This window comes from Hylobates moloch, unplaced genomic scaffold, assembly GCF_009828535.3.
Source record: "Hylobates moloch isolate HMO894 unplaced genomic scaffold, HMol_V3 SCAFFOLD_12, whole genome shotgun sequence".
NCBI classification, from domain to species: Eukaryota; Metazoa; Chordata; class Mammalia; order Primates; family Hylobatidae; genus Hylobates; species Hylobates moloch.
Genome location: NW_026652287.1, coordinates 100,110,240 through 100,117,374, shown reverse-complemented (window position 1 = coordinate 100,117,374; position 7,135 = coordinate 100,110,240).

The following is a 7,135-nucleotide window of genomic DNA, read 5'->3' as shown; positions in this document are numbered from 1 at the left end:
GGGAGGCAGGACCTGGCTTCCGGGGCCCCGCGGGGGCAACGGCCAGCGGGCGAGGACAACTGCCAACGGGCGAGGACAACTGCCAACGGGCTTGGAGGGGGGCTGGAAGGGTACTACAAGTTCCAGGCCACTTTGAGCGCCTGAGGGAGGAGCGGGGCGGAGGGGAGGGGGCGCCGCGTGCTGGGAGCGCAGCAGCCGCAGCGCGAAGGCGCGGGGGCCAGGGCACAAACGGTTGGCGCGCAGGCAGCCATACCGGGGCAGGAGCCCGGGCAGAGGAGGGCAGCGACGGCGACAGGGAGGCTGCAGAGCCCGGGGCGGGTACCGCGCGGGAACCAGCGCGACTGCGTGGCTACCGCAGCCGTCGGTTCGTGTTGGACGCGCGCCGCTGCTGCCTCTGCTACTTCAAGAACCCCCACGACCCGCTGCCCCTCGGCCACCTGGACATAGCGGAAGCGTGCTTCAGCTACCAGCGCCCCGACGAGGCGGCGGAGCAGCCTGCGCACTTCCAGGTGCCCAGCGCGGGAGCCGCCACGGTGCTCAAGGTGGGACCTCGCGCCCTGCAACGGCCTGGGCGCTTCTGTCGGTGCTCCCTGCCTCGCCTGGGGGCCTGCTCCATCCACCCTCCTTCTCCAAGGCCTCCTCGCACCCTGCCCACGTCGGCCTTCCCTTCCCCACTTCTCCACATCCCGTCCTCGTTCCTATCTCCTCCCCTCCACCTGGGCTTAGGCCCATGTGGCTGGGGCTACCCAGCCCGGTCTCCTTCCTCAGACACTTTGACCCATTATCTCCCTCTGCCCCTTCCCTCTGACTCCTTTCTAGTGTCCTCTCACCCCCAGCATCCCGTGGATGTCCGGTGCAGCCCTCCCAATCATTCATAACCGTAGGCTTCTGCCCCCGGGGCCTCATTTAGAACTCTGCTAGGACCTTGGTACATCAGTTAACCGCTCTGTCCTTTAGCCTCCTCTAAAATGGGATAGCAGTGGTATCTATATCATGGGGTGTTGAGATTAAACTAATTATACTCCAAACTGCTCAGTAAATGTTAGTACATTTATTTTATTTTCATTTATTTGTTCTTTTTGCCATAGGATCTCGCTCTGTTGCCCAGACTGGAGTGCAGTGGTGTGATCTCACCTAACTGCAGCCTTGATGCCTGGGCTCAAGTGATCCTCCCACCTGAGCCTCCCAAGTAGCCAGGACCACAGGTGCGGGCCCACGCCTGGCTAATTTAAAAAATGTTTTTTTTTTGTTTTTTTGTTTTTTGTGTGTGTGTGGAGATGGGGGTCTCGCTATGTTGCTCAGGCTAGTCTCGAACTCCTGGGCTCAAACCGTCCTCTCCACCCATCTTCCCGGGATTCCAGACGTGAGCCACAGTGCATTTAGCACTATAGACAAAGAGTCAGAAATGGCAGGGCCCTTAGAGATATTCCACTACATTTCCCCCAAGAGTGGGCAGGGATGCTCCAGCTAAGGTTACACAGCCAGTAAGTGGCAGAGCCTCTTTTCTTGCTCCTTGTTTTGTCCAGGAGAGGTGGGAGGGGGTTACTGAAGCCAGTTAGGCCTTCTCCTTTGAGGCTCTTTTAATCCTCCAGCGAAGAGACATAATGGGAAAAATAATGCAGAAGCAGGAGAGTAGAGTGAGGAGTCCTGGTGCTGAGAGGCCTCCCCTTTCCTTGGGAGTCCTTAGCGGGCTAGACTCTGTCACCTCCTAGGGGTCCACCTGCTTCAAGCACCTGGAGGGATCTGGGCCCAGGCCTGGAGCCCAGTATCCTTTCTCCAGGCTGTGCTCCCTGCCTGGTTCCTGTGAACCTCCATCTTCACTCTCACTCCTTTTCTGCATTGCAGGCTCAGCTTTCTCCAGGGCAGCAGGGTTGGGCTGGGATGTATGAAAGCACTCTTAAAGCTGGCCATGCGGAGAGCAGAGTAGGCAGGATCTTGGCCTTGTGAGTACAGGACTGTTCCTCGGACCTCCAGAGCTGCTAACAGCTGGAGCTGCCCCTGGAGATGTTCTCAGAGCTTTGTCGACTCAGCTTTTGCCAATTCAAGCAGGATCTGTTTCCCATCTTCTCTTGGGCTCCTCTGTCCTGTCTGTAAGTGGGTGCAGCCAATTTCCCCGAAGGAAGCCAACTAGGGTTGCAGTCCTACTCAGGCTTACTTTGCGCCTGTATAAACGTGGGAATGACCCCAGTGGAGGACCTTTGCCAAAGGTAGAGGCTCTTCCTCAGCGTATACACGGACTGTCCCCATGTCAGGTGAATTTCCTGTAGGGTATTTGTTAACAAAGAAAATAGAGCGTCATGTTTCAGATTTTTCTCAGATGACTGTAGAGCCTTAAAAAGAAAATCTGAATCTACATAAATGGGGTTACAAGGCATATTGTCAGGAGCGTGGCTTTAGACTTGGATGGGCTTGAACTTGAAGCAGGAGTCTGCTGCTCACACGTATTGGACAAGTTACGCTACGTCCCAGTTCCTCTTTGGTCTTCTCATTCCTCATCTTCAGTGGGAATCTTACCTTTCTCATTAGTGGTTGTGAGGATTCTGGAGAATGTTATGGAAATGGCTGGCAAATTTTCCATAGTGGTATGGAAAATAGTAGGCACTACATGGCATATGAAACATCAAGCAGTGTTTTTGGCCAAATATGTAGTATATTCATATAATGGCATATTATGTGGTAGTAAACAAAGGAACTAGAGCTATAAGTGTCAATGTGGATTACTCTCACAAACATAAAATTGAGCAAGAAATAAGTTACAGACTGATTCTGTTCAGAATGATACCATTTATAGAAAGGTTAAGAAGATCACGTAAAATAGTGCTGCAGATCGTAAGGATATATACTGTGTCAGGAGGGGAAGAGATGCAAGCGGGTGATGAGCTCTGGTTTCTAGGTGGTGGTTGCCTCTGATGGGAAGAGGGGGGATGTTACTGGGAATGGCTGCCTTGGGGCTGGTGCCTTGTGGCTTCCACTGTTGTTTTGCAGTGTTTTATTTCTTGGACTGGGTGGTGGGTGCATCAGTGTTTGTTGTGTTATGCTATCCATCTTTTTTTTTTTTTTTGAGACAAGAGTTTTGCTCTTGTTGCCTAGATTGGAGTGCAATGGCACGATCTCGGCTCACTGAAACCTCCACCTCCCGGGTTCAAGTGATTCTCCTGCCTCAACCTCCCAAGTAGCTGGGATTACAGGCATACGCCATCACGCCTGGCTAATGTTGTATCTTTAGTAGACATGGGGTTTCACCATGGTGATCAGGCTGGTCTCAAACTCCTGACCTCTGGTGATCCACCCGCCTCGGCCTCCCAAAGTGCTTGGATTACAGGCATGAGCCACTGTGCCTGGCTGCTATCCATCTCATTGTAGGTTCAGAGTATTTCTTTTTTTTTTTTAAGAAAAGGAAATATTTTCCTTTGGGTTACTGACAATGGAGGAATATTTTGACATGTAAAATTAAATTGGTCACAGAGTAAGATAGTACCTGAGGCCTCAAGTGTTGGCTATTTACAACAATGGAAATGGAAACAGGCAAGGCTTTCCAAAAGAAGGGAGCAGGGTTTTAGAGTAGGGGTGTTTTTTGTTTGTTTGTTTGTTTGTTTTGAGACGTTGTTTCGCTCTTGTTGCCCAGGCTGGAGTGCAATGGCATGATCTCAGCTCACCGCAACCTCTGCCTCCCAGGTTCAAGCAATTCTGCTGCCTCAGCCTCCCAAGTAGCTGGGATTACAGGTGTGTGCCACCATGCCCACTTAATTTTTGTATTTTTAGTAGAGATGGGGTTTCTCCATGTTGGTCAGTCTGGTCTCGAACTCCCAACCTCAGGTGATCCACCTGCCTCGGCCTCCCGAAGTGCTGGGATTACAGGCATGAGCCACTGTGCCTGGCCAGGGGTGTGTTTTAAGAAAGATAAATTTCATTGTACCATTATTTCTTTTGAGCTCTAGAAGTAAAAACTTTATGGTGGTAAGTAAGGAAATTACCGATTTATCTTCCTTTTCGTCTTTCAGATCCAAGAACTGATTCCCATAAGCCTTAATGTTTCACTTTAGGGCTGCCCAGCCATAGAGGAGACCCTGATTTCTAAGGATTTTTAAGTTAGGTTTTAGCCCTGCTCAGACTTCAGCTAGTTGTGTGTAATTTTACAAATACCATTTCTTTTCACAGAGGGTTAAAAAGTAAAGAAAAATCAGCAATTTTCTTATTATATTGTTATATATTTTTCTTATTTTAAAGCATCTTTGAGCCTTCTCTGGAGAAGCTGTGGTTTTGTTGGGCTTTTCCAAAATGTTTTGCTATGTGAGTCTTAATGACAGCTGATACAAGAATTTCTTGGTAAACTCCTCTATTCCAAAACTTAGGGATCTGATCTGGTGCCTTATTTTACAGATGAGGTAATAGAGGCTAGAGAGGGTAGGTAATTTTGCTGATGTCATGAAGCTAGACTCAGACCCTCTCTGAAAGTAGAGGCTCCAGGAACAGTGATTGTCCAAAATGTGGAATATCTGATTGTATTGTCTGGTCTGACAAGTCTACTTTTTTTTGACTTTGGATAGTAATTGTTTTGGATCAGATAAGGTAGTCTTTTACTGTATTTGATAGCTGTCCTTTTTGGACAGTGAGTATCACCAGGAACATTTGACTGCCCAGTTCTTTACCAGGATGCATAGTACCTTTTACTGGACATATCTGCAAACTGTTGTAAGGGCCTAGCAGAGGCTGATGCTACCGTGTGCGTTTCTCTGTGTGTGTAGGGGTGCTGGAGGCTTCTCGTGGAGCTTTACTGGAATCTGAGGCACTTAGGGGAAGGAGAGCATGTGATTGACTGAGGGTGAAGCTTAAACAGCCTTGCTCTTCCAGATCTCTGCAGTCTTTGGAGCAAGAGAGTGTCATCAGACAGTCAGCAAATGATTTCCTTCCTCTGCTCCCTTCTTGTAGGTGCTTGGTGCTCAAATGGACATGTGTGTTGGTTTCCGAGCCACACGTAACTGAATAGTTATGTACACCTATTCTTAGTCCACTTTTGTGGGAGTGTGCATTCCATGTTGTTGAAATTGCTCTTAATGACAAACATTTATTGGCTTGGGTAATCAGAGTGTGTTCAGTACGAAATAGATGTGGTGAACCAGCATTCTTTGCTGTATGGTTCTTCTAAGCTGTTCTACCCTGGGGCATCTGCTCAGTCTTGAAGCATTATTTAAACTTTAAGGTATGGGGACTTAAACTTTTCAAGGCTTTCCAATTAGTAAGTTCCTTCAAGGCAAGTCCAGTATTGTGCTTGTGATACCACAATGGCATTCCATCTTCCACTGCCTCTCACACAGTCCTCATTGCAGGGGAGTCCCCAACCTATTCCCTACCCGCCAGAGGTGAGCTCCCTAAGGACTGTTTGTATCCTCAGTTCACGCAACAGTATCTGGCACAAAGGAGGCTTGCTACTGACCAGTGTTTGTGTTTGTGTTCCTGAAAAATTCATATGTTGACGCTCCAACTCCCAATGTGATGATATTTAGAAGTGGGGCCTTTGGGAGGTAATTAAGTCATGAGGGTGGAGCCTTCATGAATGGTATTAGTGCCCTTATAAACGAGGCCCTGGAGAGATGATCTCCCTCTCCACCTATGAGGATACAGCGAAAAGGCATTCCTTTGCAAACCAGGAAGAGGGCCCTTGCCAGGAACCAAATTGACCAGCACCTTGATTTTGGACATTCTAGTCTCCAGAGCTAAGGAGTAAATTTGTGTTGTTTAAGCCACTCAGTCTGTGGTGTTTTTGTTATAGCAGCCTAAACTGACTAAGGTATGGTGCCCAGGTAGACACTTGTTGAATGAATGAATAGAAAATGGTTACCCAGTAAGCACTGGTTTTGGTGACCCTTTAGAACTGATCAGCCAGAACTCCCAAATGTATAGATGTATTACATGCCATTCTTGCCTCATGTCATAGAGGAAGCAGCCATTCAGTAGATGCCCACTGAACAGAAGAGATACTGGGAATCCAAAAGGGGGTCATATGACTCACCCTTCCCCAGAGGAGAGAGCTTACTTACAGTCAGTTCTGTATTTTCAGGTCTCTTGTATTTCATGCCCATAGTCAGGACTTCAAGGACACTGTTACAGCAGGGGCAAACTTTTTATGTAAAAGGCCACATAGTATTTTGCACACTCTGACATCTCTGTCATAGTATTTTGCACACTCTGCCATAGTTTTGCACACTCTGCCATCTCTGTCACTATTCTGCCATAGTAGTACAGAAACAACCGTAGAATGAGTATAGCTGCGTTCTGATTTTTACTTATGTACTCTGAAATTTGGATCTCATGTAATTTTCACATTTCACAAAATATTCTTTTAATTGTTTTCAGCCATTTAAAAATGTTAGCTGGGCACAGTGGCTCACTCCGGTATTCCTCCCAGCACTTTGGGAGGCCAAAGTGGGAGGATCACTTGAGCCCAAGAGATCAAGACCAACCTGGGCAACAAAGTGAGACCCCATCTCTACAAAAATTTTAAAACTGGCCAGATGTGGTGGCAAATGTCTGTAGTCCCAGCTACTTAGGAGGCTGAGACAGGATTGCTTGAGCCCAAGAGGTAGAGATTGCAGTGAGCTGTGTTTGCACCACTGTACTCCACCCTGGGTGACAGGCTGTTTTTTGTTTGTTTTTTGTTTCAAAAAAACAAAATAGCAAAATAAAAATGTTAAAACCATTCTTGGCTTGTAGATTGTACAGAAATAGGCAGAGGCTGGAAATGACCCCAGGCTGTAGTTCGCTGACTTGCGTTCTAGGAGGGCCTCGGGAGCTTCCCACTCAGTCACTCACTGTGTGTGATTAGGCACTAGGGATATGACTGGACAAGATAGTCCCTGTCCTCGTGGATCTGCCAGTATCCAGGGAACAGATATTAATAAAATATAACAAACACCAACCAGTGCTAGAGAGTTTGAAAGGAAAGAGAGGCAGTGCATGTATATTCAGGATCTTGATGTGGTTTAGGGGTTGGGGAGGGCTAGGAAAGACTTTCCCAGAGAAGCGACATTCCAGCTGAGACACAAAGGATGAGTTGGTGTTGACTGGGGGGTGTGGAGAGGGGGAGTAAAGTGTTCTAGGGAGAGGAAGTGGCATAAACAGAGGCCTTTAGGTGGGG